Below are 19,974 nucleotides of genomic sequence, written 5' to 3'. Positions count from 1 at the left end.
TTTTCTTAATGAGAAGGTAACGGTCAGAGAAAGGAGATCTACAAATGCCACAAGCAAGGAGAGAAACCAAAGAGCAGCAAAAGCACAGTGAATTCCTGGTGGCCCACTTACTTTTCCTGGCTTCCCTACTGCACTTCGCTCTGGTGTAGTGTGCCTTCCCTCCTGACCCTGGGTTACTATCCCTGTTCGTTCCCAGCAGGGAAGGCTCCCCATGCACCACATCGCACATGTGCTCAAAGCTTTACACCTGCCCTGCTACTCTCCTCATCTTCCACATCAACACTGTTTCCTATCTGCTGGGACCTCATCAGCCATCAGCCTCCTAATGTCCACTCATCTCTTCCAACTTTAAAAACTTCTCCTTTCATTCCCATACTGACTACTCTTACGGATCTATCCCACTTTTCTACTCCCCTTTGGAACACAAAATCCTACTGTGTCTCAAACTTTAAAGTCCCCACCGCTCCACAGAAACGCCTCCCAAATCTGAGTTTCCACCCTCGTCTACCTCATCAACAAAATCTGATTTAGTTACTGCCTCCTCCTAGAAACAGCTTCTTCAGCTGATTTCCAAGTATCTCCCTCTTTGTTTTTCTAGGTCACGAAGGGCTTTCTGCTTTGTTAATTCTTCCTATGATCTCTAAACATAGCAATGGCCCAAGATTCAGATTCGTTAGGCTCTGCCTCTCTGCAGTCTTGGATTGGCTGTTGCTTTACCTGTGAAATTCTCTCTGCCTCTGACTCTACCCTCTCCTTGTGGTGTGGTTCAGCTGGCTTTTCAGATACTGACTGGTATTACCATTTATCTTTTTTAAACCACTTTCCATTAAAAAAGGAGCACCTCAGCCAGCAGTGGTAGCACAAAACTTGGGAAGCTAAGGCAGGAGAATTTTAAGTTTGAAGCCAGCCTGACTACATAACAAAAACCTGTCTCAAAACAATAAATTTCAAAAAGCACTTGTAACATCTATCTCCCAAATCTTGTTTTGTTTTCTTATTTACTTATCTGGTCTTTTCTGAGACAGGGTTTTGCTATGCAGTTCAGGCTGGCCTTGGGCTCACTTTGTAGCCCAGACTGGTCTCCCAACTTGCGACGATCTTTCTGCCTCAGCCTCCTGAGTGCTGGGAATAGAGGAGTGCGCCACCATGCCCGGATTTTCTTTGTATTTAACACCAGCTGATACATTATTTTACTTATTTGGTTGCTGTTTGTTCCTAGAACAAGGACTCATCATAGAGCCTTAAGAGACATCTGTTGAATAGCTGAACTCTTATAGATACAACATTCTAAGACGGGTTGGGATCCTATTTCTGATGGATGGCTCTTTCCTGCAGTTACAGTGCTGATTCCTAGTTAAATTTGGGGGAAGAACTAAAAAAATAAAAGTTTTGCCAGACATGGTGTCACATGTCTGTAATCCCAGCACTCAGGAGGCTGAGGCAGGAGGATCACTGTTGAATTTGAGGCCAGCCTGGGCTACATAGTTGAGTTCAGGGCCAGCCTAAACTGCATAGTGAAAGCCTGTCTCAGAAAACAAACAACAACAAAAAATTGGGAGGAAGAGACTGGCTGCCACTCTTTGTTATCTCTCTCATCTTTTACTCAGACAAGATTTCTTTTGTTAAACCTGAAGATTATCAAATTCAAAATCTGGATTCTTAAGGTAGACAACTCTGTTCACAAACTCTGCAGCTGGTGAGCAGAGAAATACTTAATCTGAATCACTTGATTTGGTTTAGAAACATGAAGCAAGATCCTCTTAATCCATAATATGTGAGTTAACAACAGCACATAAAAACATGAGACTGTTCCTACAATATTACATAAATAAACTAAATCAAGTCCATATGGAAAGTAATCATGAAAATATTAGTCTAAGAAAGTTTAGCGGGGGGAGCACAGGGAGAGAGATCGTTAACAAAGGTATCTAAGATGGCCTGAGAAACTAAGGGGAAGAGATTAAAGGTAGAGAACCTGTGACCTAGCACACACACTGCAAAAAACCAAACTCAGATTAAAAATCCTTTCATATAATAATGGATTGTAATGCACTGCATAAAGAATAAAAGCATGATTCCACTTGAATAAATATAAGCAACAAAGTACAATAGGGAAAAAGAAAATCTTCCTTACAGTGGAGTACAATTAATAAGTACAGAAGGACAACGGTAGAGCCAGAAACTCTTTAATGGATACTAAAATAACTAAGGAGAGAAAATACTATTTAAACAGTCTTAAAGTTTCATGGCAGATTACTTGTTAATTATAAAAAGAAAAATAACACTATGGGAGGAATCTGGCAGGCAGCCTCTTACACAAGTGATCAAATCTGTCATCCAAATTTGAGGATATGCGTATCAGGACCATGGTTTTTGTTCCATCTTGTCTTAAAGAGATGCTACAGCAGCTCTCTACAAGGAAATGATTTAGGAGAAAAGGGAACTGCAAAGTACAGTCCTTTGGAAGGCAACAAGCAATTGATTCCAAAGCCCCAGCTGAAAGACTGATTGTGAAAGAAAACAAAGCCTTTATACAAAGAGAAAAACAGTAAAGGTATCTTTTAACTCTTCAGGGTTTGCCATTTATCTGAAAGATACGAACTCTACTTACATAGTTAGAGGTGACACCCGACCCATGATCTCTACAGAAAAGTTAAACTAAGAATAGCTGGATCAGCCTTCTAGCAAATCCTGAAGTATTTTCTTAGATGTCAGAACTCACTAGACTCAAGCATACATTTCACCACTTAGTAGGAGGAAGACCCATCTATTCCTATCTTTGCAGGAGAGCCAAACATGTTGAACCGTGTCAGTAACCCCCAATACAGAGAAGGAGCACCCTGAGGTCAAGGCACCTTAGGCTACACAGTGGCTTGGGGCCAGCCTCAACTGCATAGCTAGACTCTTTCAAAAAAATAAAATAAAAAACAGAAATGGATACTGAACATTAGTTGACGTAAAAATGCTTATAAATTGTTTGACACTTTCTTCGTGAGCTAGAGCTTAATTCCTCTCCACTTGAGTTGGGGGCTGGACTTAGTGAATTGCCCCAAACCAATATAACAAGGTAGAAGTGATGGAACAGCACTTCCTCCTGGCCCTTTTAACTGATCACTCATGCAGAGGTCATTTAAGCAGCCCCATGGAGAGATCATGGAGCCAGGAGCTGTGGCCTGCCAGCCAGCCCCAGCCAAGTCTTAAGTTGACTGCTGCCCACCCAACATCTTGGCTCATAAGCCCTCAAGACCACCACCCAGCTCAGCTGTTCTAGAACAGAGCAGATACTATGAGATAATGCCTGCAAATTAAGTCATTAAGTCTTGGGACAATCTGTTATGCATCAGTGGACAATTAACTCACTTAACGCTCTTGGCATCTTCAGTCTTTGTATGTCTGGCTTGTAATTTATTTAGTATTTTGCATGAACATTCCTAAAGAGCGTATTGGGGATTGAACCTAGTTATCTTTGCATTGAGCTACATTCCCAGCCTTTGTTTCATTTTTTATTTTGAGACAAGGTCTTGTTAAGTCGCCAAATTGCCCATGCTGAACTTGAATTTGTGATCCTCCTGCCTCAGCTTCCCAGAATGCTGGAATGACAAGCCTATACTACCTTCTCCAGCTTTTAGTTTTCTTTCATATTTTATTTTTAGGTCTTAGTATTGTTGTCATGCATCCTTTGAAGAAGAAACTGAGGCCAATGTAACATCAGAATTTCTTATTCTCATGAAGTCTAGAATTCCCCCTAAATTTTTTTTTTCTTTTTATTGGTACCAGAGATCGAACTCACGACCACCTGCTTGCAAGGCAGGTGCTTATGCGGCTGAGCTAAATCCCCAGCCCCCCCACCAAATTATAAGGACTAGAAATTTTATACGCTTATCTCTCCATGCCCACCCCAGTTTTCTGAGACAAGGTCTCATTACATAGTTTAGGCTGGCCTCTAATTTGTGGTGATCTTCCTCTCCTCCTGAGAGCTGAGATTACAGGCATGTGCCAATACAGTTCATTTTTTTTTTTGGAAGAAACTATCCTGACAACTTTTTTGACTTCCTTTATGGGTTATGCCAAATCCTCCAAAAAGGCTGTTACTAGTTATACTGTCATCGGTGGTATCCCAGCATGTTAATTTCTTCACTCCCACCTACACTAGATTGCTCCAGCAATATTTTTTTTTTTTTTTGCAATTTAAAAAAAAATTTTATTTAAGGAGAAAAAAAAAAAAAAGCAGGGAAAGGGTACAAGTTATACAGATTTACAGAAAAAAAATGAGCAGTAGGAAATCACTAGTTAATGGATTACATATTGTCATCTTAGAAATAATTGTTCAAGTCACAAAATTAAAGCTTGTAAAGTGGACATTCCATCAATGATACTGCAAACAGTTCTGTTCATTGATCCAATAAAACTCTGTGATATCATTTTCTATCTTATACACTTAAATATACATGCAGTTATATAGTTTGGAGCACTTTCTTTTCCTCTCTTTTGTACCATGACTATTACACATTTTGGGTTTCATTGCTCCCACAGTTCTTATTACTTTTTTGGAAGAGAGTAAAACCAAATGTGACATAACAGAACAGAATCGGTCAAGTCAAAAGGGTGGACATAATAGATAATGTAAAAACATAATACAAGGTGATCAACAATGGTTACCATAATGCCTCCTGCTATCTCTAATAGAATTGCCTATATCGTTAGTTATAATACAATTGAACAAAACAGTAAAGAATAAAACCGACAAAACCAAAACATTGGAGACATTGTAGGTCTTCAAAAGTAGATAAAAGTCAACAAGAATGGGCGTCATAATGAATCTCATTATCTTCACAGCTGATGCCTAAACTTTCGAACCTGATACTATCCAGCAAAACAGAATAGGGGAACATCAGTTAAAAACCAGATGGTGAGAGTAATACAGGGCTTTAAATCAAGGTAATGAAAAGTCAAAGTGGGTTACTATAATATATCCTGCTATTTTTTTTCCTTTAATTAAAAGGATAAAGATAAAAAAGTAAATAATGGAGTGGAGATTGAGATAAAAGAGGGCATAACAACGAAACAGCGCAGATCAAAACATAACCATTTAAGCAGAATAGTGTTTCACCACCAGATAATCCTAACCTAAAAGTAGTTACCATATTGTCTCTTTCTTTGAAATCCTTGAGTACAACTTTGTATACTGTAGCATTAAGTATATCAAAACAATGTAAAACCATTCAAGAGAATGACAGCATTACAGAGTATTTAGAATCGACTAACAGAAAATGAACAATGGTTTCTGTATAATCTCCTTGTCTTTAAAAGGTTTTTGCTTATACTATCGTACATAATAAAATCCAATAAGATACAGCCTATTTAGACCATTGGAGACAGAAGGACAAAAGCTAGATGAGACTTCAAAACAAGATGATACTAAATCAGTATTACCTATTAAGATGTCATTTTCTCCAAAATAGCTGTTCCTATCATCCAATCTTCTCTGCCTCATTTCTGTTGAGCTCTTTTTCTGTCAGTAGCTGTCAGTTTGTCTTCTTCATTTTGCTCTCTGCTCCATTCGTTGTGGCCTCTCCGCCATTATTTCTGGATTCTTTGTATTTTTCTTTTTTTAGAATATCCTGCAATACTCTCTGTAGAGTTGAATTGGTGGTTGCAGATTCCCCCAGTTCCTCTTTATCCTGGAAGCACCTTGTTTTTCCATCAATTTCCAGGGACAGTTGTGAAGGATATCTCAATCTTGGCTGGAGATTATTATCTTTCAAAGCTTGAATTATTTCCCCCCATGCTCTTTGTGATTTGATGGTTTGTGCAGAGAAATCTGCTGTAATTCTGATGGGTGTTCCCTTGTAAGTGGTCTGTTTCTTGTCTCTGATAGCTTTTAATATTCTGTTCTTGTATTGAATTTCTGGAATTTTTATTATTATATGCCTGGGTGTTGCTCTGTTTGGGTTGTAGGTAGCTGGGGTCCTGTATGCCTCATACATATGAGTATCTTTACCTTTTGCTAAATTAGGAAAATTCTCCTGGATTATTTCTGTGAGTAGCTTTTGTAGTTCACTTGTTTGTATCCCTACTTCTTCTTTTATGTTCTTAATCCTTAAGTTATGGATCCTCTTATCATCTTCTTGTCTTTGTATTATTGCTGTTTGTTTCTTTGTTATTTTTAAGAAGTTTTTCATTTCATTCTCCCATATTACAAGTCTGCCCTCCAGTTCAGATAGTCTGTCCTTAGTTTCTTTCAAGCTGTTATGCCAGTCTTCGATAGACTTCTTAGTATCTTGGTAGTCCCTTTGAACCTGCTTCACGTATTCTATGCTTTCTCTGTTTTCTCCATCAAACAATTCTCCCCTTTTTTTCTGTTCTTCCATTCCACCACCTGTTTTTTCTTGGGTGGTACTTAGCATTCCTCTAACTATTCTGCATACTTCTAGCTTCAGGTCGTTGATAACTTCATTCCTGAATTGGTCTATGAGGCTCTCTATATGGCGCCTTATGTGTATTGGTGCGGTGTCTACTATTGCCTATTTCTCAGAATTGGGGGCCGAGGAGCCTTTCTTGTTGCTGCCTCTTCCCATGCTGCCTCTTCTTCTCTGTTCCTTATAAATGCAAGCTTATATAAGAGGCCCAGCTTCTCTCCCAGTCAGCCACAGCCTGATCGAATTGCGCCAGTTAGGTGTTCCCGCTCACCGCTGCGCACCAGGGAGTTACGGACCAGGCAGCCTACGCATCTCCCCTCCCGGCCACCGTCAGGCTCTGGGATCTGGGTTGGGACAGCCTACCAGGTCCGCTGGCAGCGTCACGCAGGCCAGGCACTTTTCACCAATCCCGCCCGAGAGGGGGATGTGTGGCTGGAGTCGCCACCGCGCCCTGCTCCCGCAGGACTGCTCAGGCCCAGAAAGTCCTCTGCTGGAGTCAAACTGTGGTAGAGTGTCAGTTTCTCTCACTCACCTCACCATAAGTCAGTGCACGCCTCCCTACCGTTCGCAGATTGCCGTTCTCAGAGCTTCTGCGCGTCTCTCTCCTTGCCGAGCCACTGTAGAGGCAGCCAGCCACCACGCGGCGGGTAACCCAAATCGCGGCTTACAATGGCGCGGTTCCAGCCTCCACACCGAGGCTTTTCTGTTCCTGTTTTAGCACCAGGACTGCATTCCAAGTTGGTTTCTCTCAGCCCAGTTCGTTCCTGAGTCAGCAGAGCATATCTCCACCTGTTTATGTCTCCTTAGTCCGCACCATTCCTGGCTTCTGAGCAGAGTCTTTCAGAGAGCCTCCGGTAGTTGCTGTTATCTGTCCGCCATGTTCTCCCGGAAGCCCTCCAGCAATATTTATTAAAATGCTAAAAATGCAGCAGGCTAGCAAGTACACTACAGACACGGACATATTACGACTATGAGGATGGCAATGGTAGCTTCAGACTGAAGGAGGGAAGGACAGATTCTAACTGTAAGAGAATGTTCTGCTCACTACTCTTAGAGATGAGCAGCTGAAGGAGCCAAGGAGAGGAAAGGTGCAGCTGGAGTAGGACCTTGCGCTCTGCGCCCGTGCGTATTTGTGGATTTCAACGTTGACCAATTGGTTTCCCGTGGGGACCCTCACATCTGAGATTCCCAGGGCCTATGAGTAAGTGGCTATGTAATTTATCACCCAAACCAATTTATCACTTGTGTGAGGGCAAGAGGAAGCTATTACTAATTTAGCTGTGCAACAAGCATAAATCGGGAATATTCCAGAGGGTCACAATGCTATGAGACCATGGGGCAAAGGGAAGCACACCTAACTACGGACACACCGATCTGGGGAAATGAAATACTTCCATCTGCACAGCCTTAAGTAGCAAGTCTCTTCCTGTATGGCTCTTCACATACTCTTTCAAATCCCATTTACTGACAGCTTCACAGGAAACAATTTCCCTGGGGTTAAAGGAGATGACTGGCTCAGATCCCCTGTAAGGAAGGACTTGTGGTGACTTCTGGGGACCCACGGCAGCCAGCCTCCAGCTGCTTAGATCTGATTCGCCCAGGGTCCTGCCCTCCTTAGGCACCCAAATCCTATAGCTGCTCAGACTGCAACAGAGGCTGGGCCATCCTGACTCCATGTGCAACAATTCTGAAAGCTACCTGTGCCACAGCTCCAACTTCCGGTTCTGTCTGGTTCTGCTTCTTTATCCCTCCTGCCTCCTAAACAACCAGCACAGCACAGTCTCAGAGTCTGAGACCTAGTCTGTGACAGCAATGCTGCTGCTTTGGGGTGGGCAGAGACCAGGATCTCATGGCATGGAGGGGTGAAAGATTCACTATGATGATACTTACCAAGTTAAAAAAGCCTGTGGTGTTTATAATACAATCTGTAGTCAGTGAAGCTTCAAACAGCCTACTGGCTAGGAGGGCTCAGCTCCAAACCCACTAAGTAAAAAGGCCTCTTCTACTCCAGTGGCTGTGTTAATGTGGGCCAGTTGTTAAATCTCTCTGATCTTCAATTTCCCCAACTGTGAAATGAGTGGCTATCATCTAATTCAAATTTTTAAAGGGCTGAGGATTTAGCTCAGCGGCATAAGCATCTGCCTTGCAAGCATGCGGTCATGAGTTCGATCCTTGGTGCCCCCCACAAAAGTCTCAAGTTTTAGGGGCCAGGGATTTAGCTCAGCAGCTTAAGTGCCTGCTTGGCAAACATGAGTTCATGAGTTCGATCCCTGGCACCAAAAAAACCCAAAAATTTTTTTAAAAATTAGTTGAAAAAAGCCCATTCATATATTTTAAGATGCTTCATAAACAATTAACTATTATTTCTTTCTACTATTTTTGATTCAAGAGTAGCAATTAATGACTAATGCTGCCAACTCAGACTTTCAAGAGAGAAAGCCATACCAGTCCCTGGCAGGTCTGCTCTCTTCCCTGTTCTTCTCAACTCCACAGCTGAGATACAAGGACGTGTTTTATAAGAGCTGTTGCACATACTGGAGATTCATGGGCCGTGTTTTTGTCTTGGTTACTTTTGTCTCATTGCTGAAACAAAATACCTGATGCCCAAAATTAGGGGAAGAAAGGTTTATTTCTTACAGTTTTAGGGATTTCAGTCCATACTCAGCTGGCTCCAAGAGGCAGGATGGGATGGCAAGGCATCCATTCATGGCGGCCACAAACAGCAAGCGTGAACAGAGCATGAACTGAGCAAAAGAGGGCCAAGCCCATCAGCTTCTTGCCCTTACACTGTATGCTGGCTCCACCCTTAGGCAGGTGCAGCACTCACTCCACCAATCCCAGTGCTAGAAAATGAACCAATCACAAACACTACATTCAGCTACGTCTATGACTGCATGAGGCTTGAGGGGGAGGAACACAACTAGACACAAACCATAGCAGCTTTTAACTTAAAAGACAAGTAAGTTAAACCCATCGAGTTACTTTTTATTTGCACACAAGTGATTTCTACCTTTGTGCAGCTAGGATCCAATTTAAAAAAGAAAGTGTCCATGCTTGCTACAGAAAACCATGGTAAACTTGTGAGCAGGAGGATGTTACCAGAACCCCAGCGACCTACAAGGACTGGCATTTGTGGGAAAGACCTTCCTTCCCTGCCATTTTCTCTCTGCTAGGAAATGACCTACCATGTCCTCAGAAAAGGGCTGGAACTTTCTCAGTTTGGGTCCTTTAACTAAAACTGGGTTCTCCTTTGTCTATAACCTCATGGCTCTAAATGTTCTTTTACAGCATCATTCTAGCTAAGTAACAATTATTTAGGCCTCTTCTACCCCAGGGTCTGTAAGCTTAACACTAGGTGTCCTGCCATTCACCTTTGCCATCCATGTAAGGGGCAGCACAGACCAAATTTGAAGGATTTCCTCAGTCAGTAAAGGCAATGAGTGGGAGGGGGAAGAAGTTGGTTTGTGTCTTAGCACAATGTCTCTGAAGCCTTGTCCACTGGCAAGGTGCTTATTACACTGCCCTGGGACCTGAGGAATGGGTGGAGATCTTGCTCCTGAAAACATCTATGAGCAGTCCCAGGTGGCCCCGGCAGCCTTTCATTTACTCATCTGGGGGAGGAGGGATTGAGACCTGCTTTGACCTTGACAGTCAGATGAACCTTCAAAGACAAAGAACACTGTGGTGCCTATGAGTGAGGGCTACAGCACTGTGAGGCCTGTCTGTGGGCTGGAGGCAAGCTGGAGTCGGCAGGTCTGGGAGAAACAAGGAGCCAAAGAGAGGCTGTGTCCTATTTGGCCTGGGTGGTTTTTAATGGCAGTTTACAATAATTACAGCTCATGTTTATTGAGCACCCTGGGCCAGGCACCATGGACATTATCTCATTTAAGCTGTTCAACATCCTGGCAAGGTATGCACTATTATCCCTGTGAAGAACCACCTGACAACTCACCTTGAGAGAAGAGCAATGATCTTCACTTTGGTTAAACCTGGTACTATTTCCATGCATTGGTATGTACAGAGCTGGCCAGACTTTTCCTTATCCCTTCAGTTGGCTTTAAGCAATGCGAATCAGTCTACCTAAGGTGCTAATGTATAGTCTCTGAAGCAAGGTGACATGTCAGGGTTACCCTGCCCCCATTACTCCCCAAAAACAGTGTGCACTGAGCAGGATGGAGAGCCTCAAGATAAGAGGCTATGACTCCCCAGGGCATAAAAGAATCCACATCAGAGCTGAAGTACCGACCTCAAAAACATCAGACACTATCTTGAACTGTGTCATGCAGATTATTCCTTCTGCCTGTCCTTCTCTCCGCATACTGCAGAAGTGATTTCAGGCCACCTACCTAGCCCAGCTCTCAGCACTCTCCTATTTCCTGCCACCCTCACACTCACTCATCCCCAAACCACTCCCCTCGTAAAGAATTGGTAAAACCTGGGTTCAGCCCTTGGTCAAGGCCTTTGTTCTGGTTAACCATAACCTTAGCTAGACGGAGGATCCCCTTGGCTTTCCACAACTATAGACGTGCCTCAGTATCTTTTTTCTTGCCGTAGGTTGCACTGAAAGTGGTAGACTGGAATTAACTCACTAGATCTCCAATGACTTTTCCTTGGGATTACAAATATAAACGTGACGAGGTCTAGAAAGGCTCTCCCCTCTTACAGAGGAAGAAACTGAGGCAGAAATTAAACTATCCACCTTAACTCACACAGCCAGTGAGTGATAAGACCTGGATCTGGTTGCAGGTACTTTTGTTCAGAGCCAGTACTGGTTCTCATTTGCTCCCTCCAGATTCACGTGTGTGCATCCTCAGGAGCTAAGCCCTAGTAATTTTGGGGTTCCCAGACTGGCTAGAAGGCCAGCTGCATTCAGAGGGAGGCTGAAGCGGAACTGCAAGGCGGGCAAAGGAGAGGTCAGGGCATTGCTTGTTATTCTGGCTTGCCTCCCACCCATCTGCTGCAGTCCACAAGGCTCTGAGAAGCCCTTCATTTACGTTTCTTCATTGGAGCCATGGAGAGGAAAGCTGCTGTCACCACTACCCACGCTGACTCCTACACTTGCTTCTCATTGCCTCACAGGTTCGGGCAGTGGAGCTGGAACAGCTGGTCCTATACACAAAGCACGCTCCTGTTTGAATACTACTTTATCATGTTAAAGCAGCTGAACAAAATGCATGGTGTGGACCCTGTTTGAACTGTGCTTCAAACAAACCATGAAAGACTACTCCTTAGATAGTCTGTGCCTGGACTTAGACTGGACATTTGGTGATATGAAATAATTCTCATTACTCTCTCCCAGGTATGCAAATGCCATGTGATTATGTTTAGAAAAACCCTTGATTCAAAGATACATGCTGCAATACAAATGGATTCACAGGTTTTAAGCCAATGAAGTCAGTGAGAAGAAAGGATAAAAGCTTGGTTTTTTGCACTAAGTCGCTGCAAAGAATGGGCACAAGGATCATCACAAAAGGCGTCTGATGTTTCTTTCCCAACAATGTGGCTCTGTGGTAGAGCGCCTGCCTAGCAGGAAAAGGCCCTGGGCTCCATCCTCAGCACTGGAAAAGGAAAAAACAAAACATAACAAAACAGGGGCTCTGTGTGTGTGTGTGTGTGTGTGTGTGTGTGTGTGTGTGTCTGTGTGTGTGATGGACAATGAAGCTATCAAAGATGGATGATCAGGACAGGGTTCATTAGCTTGGTAACTATTCTCCCCACTTTCGAAATTTTTATGATAAAATGCAAGATAAACTATAAACTCATATCTGAAGGCCCTGGAGCACACTCAGAAATCCAGTAAACACTTGGCAGACATTGTCCAGGTGGCCGCAGCTAAGCTACTTTACAGGAGACGCCAGGTACAAAAACCATGATGTCCCCAAAGAGAAGCCTCCACATCTGACTTAAGCTTCAACACACAGGATCTACTTTTAAATGAGGCTTCCTCGCATGCAAATAACCCTCATGTGTGTTTAGGCTGGGGGTGGGATTCATCCATCTTCTCCTTTAATGTTAATTTACCCAAGTAGGCCAGACCGGCCAGCTGGTCCACAAAATGTATGATGCCTTTATAATTTATTATAGAAAATTTCAAACACTCACAGAATAATACAGTCAATTCTCCAAGTCCCCATCACCCAGTTTCAATTATTATTTAACTTTTCCCCCCAGTAGTTGAAATTGAACCCAGGCCATTCATATGGAGCAACCCAGTCCTTTTAAATTTTGAGACAGGGTTTCCCCTACATCACTAAGTTGCCCAGACTGGGCTTGAACCTGTGCTCTTCCTGCCTCAGTCTTCTAGAGTGCTGAGATTATAGGCATGTGCCAACATACTTGGCCTTTCGAACATTCTTACACCATTGGTAATTCCACCCCGCCTATTCAATTATTCTTTCAAAGTCTTGGGGTAGGACACCTTAGCTGCACAATTTGGCCACCACAGCAACTCATGCTGTATCCACAATAGAAAGCACTTTCAGAAAATTGTCTCCTTTGCTGATGTATTTTTAACTATCTTATTTATATACATACACACACACACATATATATGTTGTTTCAGCTTCTCACACTAGTGCGACTATGATGCTTACATGTGTCTTATATATTTCACTTATGAGTATGGTCTCAAGTTGCATCCATTTACCTATACAAGTCTCTAGTTTATCCTTCTCTATGGCTGAGTAGTGCTCCATTATATAAAAATACCACATCGTTTTTGTCCATTCCTTAGTTGATGGGCATTTCGGTTTTTTCAAGACTAGCTATTACAGATTGTGCTGCTATAAACATGAATGCACATATATCACTATGGTGTGATATTTTTAGTTTTTTTTGGGAAGATATCCGCAAGAATAGCTGAGTCGAATGGGAACCCTAATCCTAGTTTTTTAAGGAGTCTCCATGCTGATTTCTTTTCTTTTCTTTTCTTTTTTTTTTTTTTTTTAAATCGGTACTGGGGATCAAACTCACGACCGCCTGCTTGCAAGGCAGGTGCTTATGCCGCTGAGCTAAATCCCCAGCCCCCACATGGATTTCTACAGTGGTTGTACCAGCCTACACTCCAACCAACAATGGAAAGGGATTCCTTTTTCCTCATAGCCCCTCCAGCATTTGTTATTGCTTGATTTCTTGATAATAGCTATTCTTTTGGGGTGAGGTAGAATCTCAGTGTTAATTTATCTCTCAAATGACCAGTGATTTTGACCATTTTTTTCACATATTTACTTGCTGTTTGTATTTCTTCATCTGAGAAGTGTGTATTCATCTCAGTTGCCTATTTTTGGACTGAGTCTTTAAATATGGGAGGACTGATTTTTTTTTTTGAGTTCTTTTTATGTTCTGGATAGTAATCCATTGTCTGAATAGCTAACAATTTCTCCCACGTTGTGGGTTGTTTCTTTACTCTGTTGGTGGTTTTTCTTGCTGTGCAAAAGCTTTTCAATAGGATGAGATCCAGTTGTTGACTCATTGTGATAGTTCCTATGCAATCCAGGTTTTGTTCATAAAGTCTTTGCCTACACCAATGTCTTCAAGAGTCTTACCTACTCTATGTTCCAGCAGATTTAATATTTAATATTAAGGTCTTTGATCCATTCCAATTTTAGCTAAGTGCACGGTTAAAGAAATGGGTACAGTTTTAATCTTTGGCATGTGCAGAGCCAGTTTTTCCAGCATCATTCATTAAAAAGGCTATCTTTCTTCCAGTGAATGTGTTGGGCACCTTTGTCAAAGATAAGGTGGCTTAGTGTGTCTGGAGTTGTTTCTGTATCTTCTAATCTGTTCTATTGATTTTCGGGCCTATTTTTTTCTGTGCTGACATTTTTATCTCAGCTTTGCCTTTTCTAGAATTGAAGCATAAGTTTTAAACTACATTTATTTGCAAGACAGTTCTGTGTTCATTATTAATATTTTTTCTTTGCAAGCTAGTTCCCCATGTCTCTACACCACCCAGACAGATGTTCTTTGGAAGAAGTGAGGAAATAATAAAAAGAGCTGAAAAAACTGGGCTTTAGCGTTGAAACGCTTGGTAAGCCCTGTAGACCAGTCCTTTAGGCAGTCTGGATTTTAAACTGACAAAAAACCTTTAACCCAGGTGCCTCAAGCTTGGGAGGGCATATCTTAGGGGACAGAGGCTCTGATTCAGTAGTCTGGGTGGGTCACAATCTGCTTTTAGAGCACATCCCAGGTGATTGCTATAGTCACTGGCCCCCCTGGAGTAGCTCTGAGTACAGGCTGAGAATTCCTTCTTGCTTAGAGGTAGCCTAGCTTCCATCTGCCTCTGAGCTTCGGCCCCTGTAACAAGTCTTGTATCAGCACAAACGACCTCAGTTCATCTAACCAGAGTCAGTTTGATTTTCCCCTGGGGAGGGAAGGGCTCCTGTTAAACCTCAGCAGCTCCCTGAACAACTGGGCAAGCCCTGGCAACTTCCTGCACAGGACACAGGTTTCCTGGAGATCTGACCTGGAGCTGAGCAGTAACAGCGGATTACACAGTGGGCACCAGCAACCATACCAGCCGTTCAATATGATGTCATTCTGTTCTGACAAGGATTCTCCAAAAAGGATGCCAATTTCTTTCTTCAGCAAATTTGGGAACCAAGATTCAGAGGCTGCCCTACAGGAGATGGGGTTCAGATGGTTAATTTTACATGTCACTGTAATTATCTTAGGTGACCAAGTTATACCACGTAACACCAGCCCAGGTGTTGCTGTTGAAGTCATCTGCAGATGCGGTTAAGACCTGCAATCAAACTTTACCTACTTTTGAGAATTTGGGTGGGACAGTACAATGGAGCAAGTTTGCAATCTCAGCTACTCTGAAGGGTGAAGCAAAAGTATTGGGGAGTTAAAGCCAGCCTGGGGAATTTAAGGAGACCTTAGATTCAAATCCCACCCTCCAATCTGGGTACGCCTTATCCAATCAGTTGAAAGGATTTAAAAGCAAACCTGAGATTTCCCCTGAGGAAGAAAAAATTCTATCATAAGCCTGCAGCCTCAGTCTTTGCAGATTCCCAGGGTTTCTGGCTGCCCTACAGTTTGGACTGCCAACTTCTACAACTATGTCTGCCAATTCCTTAAAATAAATATGTGTGTGCACATATTTACTCATTCCACTCATTCTTTTTCTGGAGAAACCCTGCTGATACAGATGGGAACCCAGTTCCTGCCAACTTCCAAAATCCATGTCTGCTCCAAGACCTGACTATGCTCTGCCAACCAACACCTGTAACTTGACCAGGAATGTGGTCAGCAAAAACTCAGCAATGTGCCTCAGCAAGACTTAGCATCCAGTGAGTATTAACACCAACGTTCAATAACTAGGTTTTGAGAATGAATTATTCCTATCCCAAGGCTGCTGTGAACAGCACCTTTGCAGTCTGAAGTTCTGCAGTAAGTGGGGGAGGCTGGCTTTCTCAGCTTAAGAGCGGTGTAGCTAGTCTATTCCAGAAAGAGTAAGGTTACTACCGTGCTCTACAACTAGCGGTGTAGCTAGTCTATTCCAGAAAGAGTAAGGTTACTACCGTGCTCTACAACTAAACAATCCCATGTTTCGACGCCTGATTCAGTACAATGCAACCTCAAAGTCTGATCTCCACTCCCCAGCTCTACTCAAGTCACTGGCATGAATTGGTCAGGATTTTAGATCTGACCTACTTTCTAGGCAGGACTCTGGCCTTGACAGGCCACAGACACCCTCCAGGTCATGTGACCCTTGAAGTGCTGCAAAGCCCCTGTACAGTGATAAATGATAAGAGCTCAGCAGCTGCCAGTGGCACTGTCCTTTACTTCTAGCCGTCTTCTGGTGTCACTGCAGCTTGAAACTGAAACCCAGTTTCCACACTCAAGTCACTGCAGTTCAAGGCAGAGGGTGCCAAGTGCTCTAGAAGAAAGGTTACAGCGTGCAACAGGGCTCAGGAAAGAAGAGGAAATGTTCTGTTGATGCACTGATAACAGCCAGTCTGAGAATTTACTGGTGACAGACTTGAGAAGAAGGAAAGCAGGGCATTCTAGACAAAGGTAACAGAGTGAGAGGGGAGTGTGAGGTTGTTTGGGGAAAAGGGAGGGAGAAAAGTTTTAGCTGGAAAGTAGGCTATAGGCGGAGTATGAGTGGGGCTCAACACAACAAAAGCAGGTGGGGATGGGGCACAATGGCCACTTGGGGAGCCTTGAAAGACAAAAAAACATGGTTGGTCAGTTAGGGAGAGCTAGAAGAGACTCCCCAAACACAAATTGAGAGATGCACCAAAATATGAGGTTACTAGAAAGCCCTGGATAAATTATTAACAGTAGCTGATATTGAAAGCCTATGTACCAACTGGCTTCCACACCTCATAGAATCCTACAGCAATTGCCTCTTACCAACCCCTTTCACAGGTAAGGGAACCAAGGCTCAGAGAGGTAAGAAGTGTGCTGTGACCACATGGGCCACACTGCAGGGCGGGCACACTTGGCACCTGCCTTTGAGTCAGGTGAGGGCCTTGCATGTAAGTTTCCCTACTGTCTGAGCTCAGAAGCAGGGGGGATGAAAAAGAGAAGCAAATTACAAGATATTCTACAGAGGGGATTTCTCCATAATCTACCAGTTGAAATGAAGCACTGATTGGAAAAAAGACAGTATGAACTAAGGCTCCCAAGTTTGCACATCAAGATAGCAACATCCCAAGTTTCTTCATGAGTACATACCATGTCCTACTGCCAACGGTCCTACCCAGAGACCAGCTGCTCCTAGAAACAGTTGACTCTGCCTTTAGTGTTTGGAGCTAAGCAAGCTGAACACCCCAAGAGGAGACAGAAGGACGATGGTATTACAGGATGAATTCTGTCCTTCAAAAACTCTTTATGTTGGCTGGGGGTGATGGTGCACACCTGTAATTCCAGTACTTGGGAGGTTTGAGGTCAGCCTGGACTACACAGTGAGTTTGAGGCCAGCTCGGACTACACGGCAACATTTTATTTCAAAACACCAAAAATCAAAAACAGAAACACAAAATTGGTAAGTTGAAGTCCTAACTCCAATCTTATTTGGAACCTAGGTAACTACAGATATAATTAGGTAAATTAAGGGGGCAAAATAGCCCCTTATCCTGTGTAACTGATGTTTTTACAAGGGAACAGATAGCATATACAGAGGCTGTCATGTGACACTGAAGGCAGGCACTGGGGTGACATAGCAGAAGACAAAGATGCCTGAAAAGACCCATGGCCAACTACCAAAAAGCAGGAGACTGTTATGAACACCTTCCTCCTCACAGTCCTGGAAGGAACCAACCCTGCAGACACCTTGATCTTGGAATTCTTGCCCAACTGCTCAGCTGTGAGACAGTAAAGTTCTGCCTAAGCCACCTGATCCGTGGCATTTTGTAATGGCAGCCCTGGCACACCAACAGTGACTTATGCCATCTTTTCCCATATGAACACCGGAAGGACACCTTTACAATGCCCTTTCATAAGCAAAGTGAAAGCCCTACTATGATACTCTGCTATCCTGCAGTGTCTGTAATTATTAGACTATTTTTGTATTAAAACTGACTTAAAGACAGGCAAGTCATCTCTGAATTTAGAGAGAAAAAATTTATCTCTGTCCAAATGCCCAGGCATTAGAGATTATCTTGATTTTAAAACAAAAAGCAAATTTGGGTGTAGCTCAGTGGCGAACACTTGCCAAGCGTGCAAGGCCTGGGGCTTAGTCTTTGCATTGAAATAAAACACAACTTGCCATCTTTTAGTGCTTAGTGTGTGTCAACTTCCCAAAATAAATCTCATATATAATATTTATACACACTAATAAAGTGTAATAAAAGAAAAACCATCCAAGGACCATCTCTTTTCCCTTTACTCTTGGAATTAAATATTGAAGCCAAGTGTGGTGGCACAAACCTCTACAACACCGTGAGAGGCCAAAGCAGAAATCCAAGTTGGAGCCCAGCTTGGGCCACTTGGTCCCTTAGTGAAACTCTGTGTCAAAACAAACACATGAAAAGCTCGGGGATGCAGAGCTCCACTGAAAGGCCCTAGTTTCCATCCCTAGTACCACAAAAATAACTAAATAAAAATTAAACGTATTTACACTGTCAGATTCTTTCTGTGACCTGAAGAAACGAAACTAAAGCAACAGGCAGTAAATCAAGAGGTCTTAGGGAACTTCTCCACCCAGCAGAGGGTCAATGTCACTGGGCCTCAGACCACATCAAGAAGACTATAAACCCGCTCAGTTTCCAGTGGCAAGGGCTTTGAAAATTGATGCTGGTTGTAGGCAGCCACCCATCCTCAAATTATGTTCACACATTCACTTCTACGAAACTTCATTTCTTGGTTTAATTCACACATTACTTTGAAAGACACGTGCTTCATGGATTTGAAGCGAACAGCTCTGGTGGTAAAAGAAAGCTTCTTGACCCTGGGAAGTTCCAGAGTCTTTTTCAGCAAATGTGTAGCTTCACTTCCATTAAGAAGTGAAACCAACGCAGTACTTCTTCTGATACTTGGAAAATCTCCCACTCCAAAATACTCCAGCACATGTACAGAAACAGTACGCTAACACTAGAATTTCTTATAACTTAAGTGTAAGCCACTAGAATTGTCTTTTCTAAAAAACTACCATCTGTGATGTCCTACACAGCAACACACTGTCTCTCTCCCAAGTGAACAACAGCTAATATTTATTAAGCACTTATGACATGTGCAGTGCTAAGGCATTTATGTTCAATGAATTTCTAACTTTAGAGGGCAGGCACCTCGATCAGTCTCATTGTGCAGTGAGAAGAATGAAACAAAGAAGGCAACAAACCCATTCATGGTAAGTGGAAGAACTGAGATTCAGTACTCCTACACACCTCAACACTAACTACTATCAACTCCAAGATGGACCTGTAGTCAAGCCAAAAAGAAGTAAAGTGAATGGGGCCAGGTGAAGGGTTGAGAGTGGAGAACAAAGTGAGAGATCCGTCATAATCCAGGCACTGTGCTGGCACTTGGCAATGCTGTGCTCACTTAATCAGCACAACATCCTCCAGGGTAAACATCACTCTCCCACTTGACACGGCAGACACGGAGCCTTGGAGTGCTCAAAATAACCCATGGGAGGGAGTGCTAATAAGTGACTAACCCAGGCCTCTCTAATTTCAAAGTCTACTCACCCCCAAGTCATAGTCTTCTTTATAAGATTATACAATCTGCTTTTAAAAAATCAATCCAGTATCAGACAACAGTTGTCCTGAGGCCAGGGGACAGACTGAGTTGTACAGTGCAAGCTGCTTAATTAATATGCTAGTCTGAGAGGTAGGATGCCGTCCCACTTCTGGTGTTTAATAATATATGCCTTTAGCCGGGTCCCCTAATCTTGCTTCAACATACTTCCTTTAAGGAAGCTTTGGATAGAAAGATGCCTGCTCTGCACACCTCACAAGGCTGATGTAAATAAAAGATAATCACTAACGAAGAGAAATGAGCTGTGAAAATTCTAAGGTGCTCCACAGCTGATCCCTGCCAGAGTGAACAGAACCAAGGAGTGAAGAGAACCAAGGGAGCCCAGTAGGTGCCTGTGCCTGCAATG

At 43.0% G+C, this 19,974-nt stretch overlaps 1 protein-coding gene across 1 annotated transcript in view; it reads right to left on the bottom strand.

The window, feature by feature from the left end:
- Nfe2l3 (NFE2 like bZIP transcription factor 3) overlaps positions 1–19,974 on the bottom strand; it is a 33,482-nt gene that overhangs the window by 10,676 nt on the left and 2,832 nt on the right. The gene's annotated exons all lie outside the window — the stretch shown is intronic.

Source organism: Cavia porcellus, unplaced genomic scaffold (assembly GCF_034190915.1).
Source record: "Cavia porcellus strain 051 isolate PalLab524CR breed Dunkin Hartley unplaced genomic scaffold, mCavPor4.1 scaffold_2, whole genome shotgun sequence".
Lineage (NCBI taxonomy): Eukaryota > Metazoa > Chordata > Mammalia > Rodentia > Caviidae > Cavia > Cavia porcellus.
The sequence above is the reverse complement of the archived record's forward strand: the minus strand, read 5'-3'. Positions and strand labels throughout refer to the sequence as shown.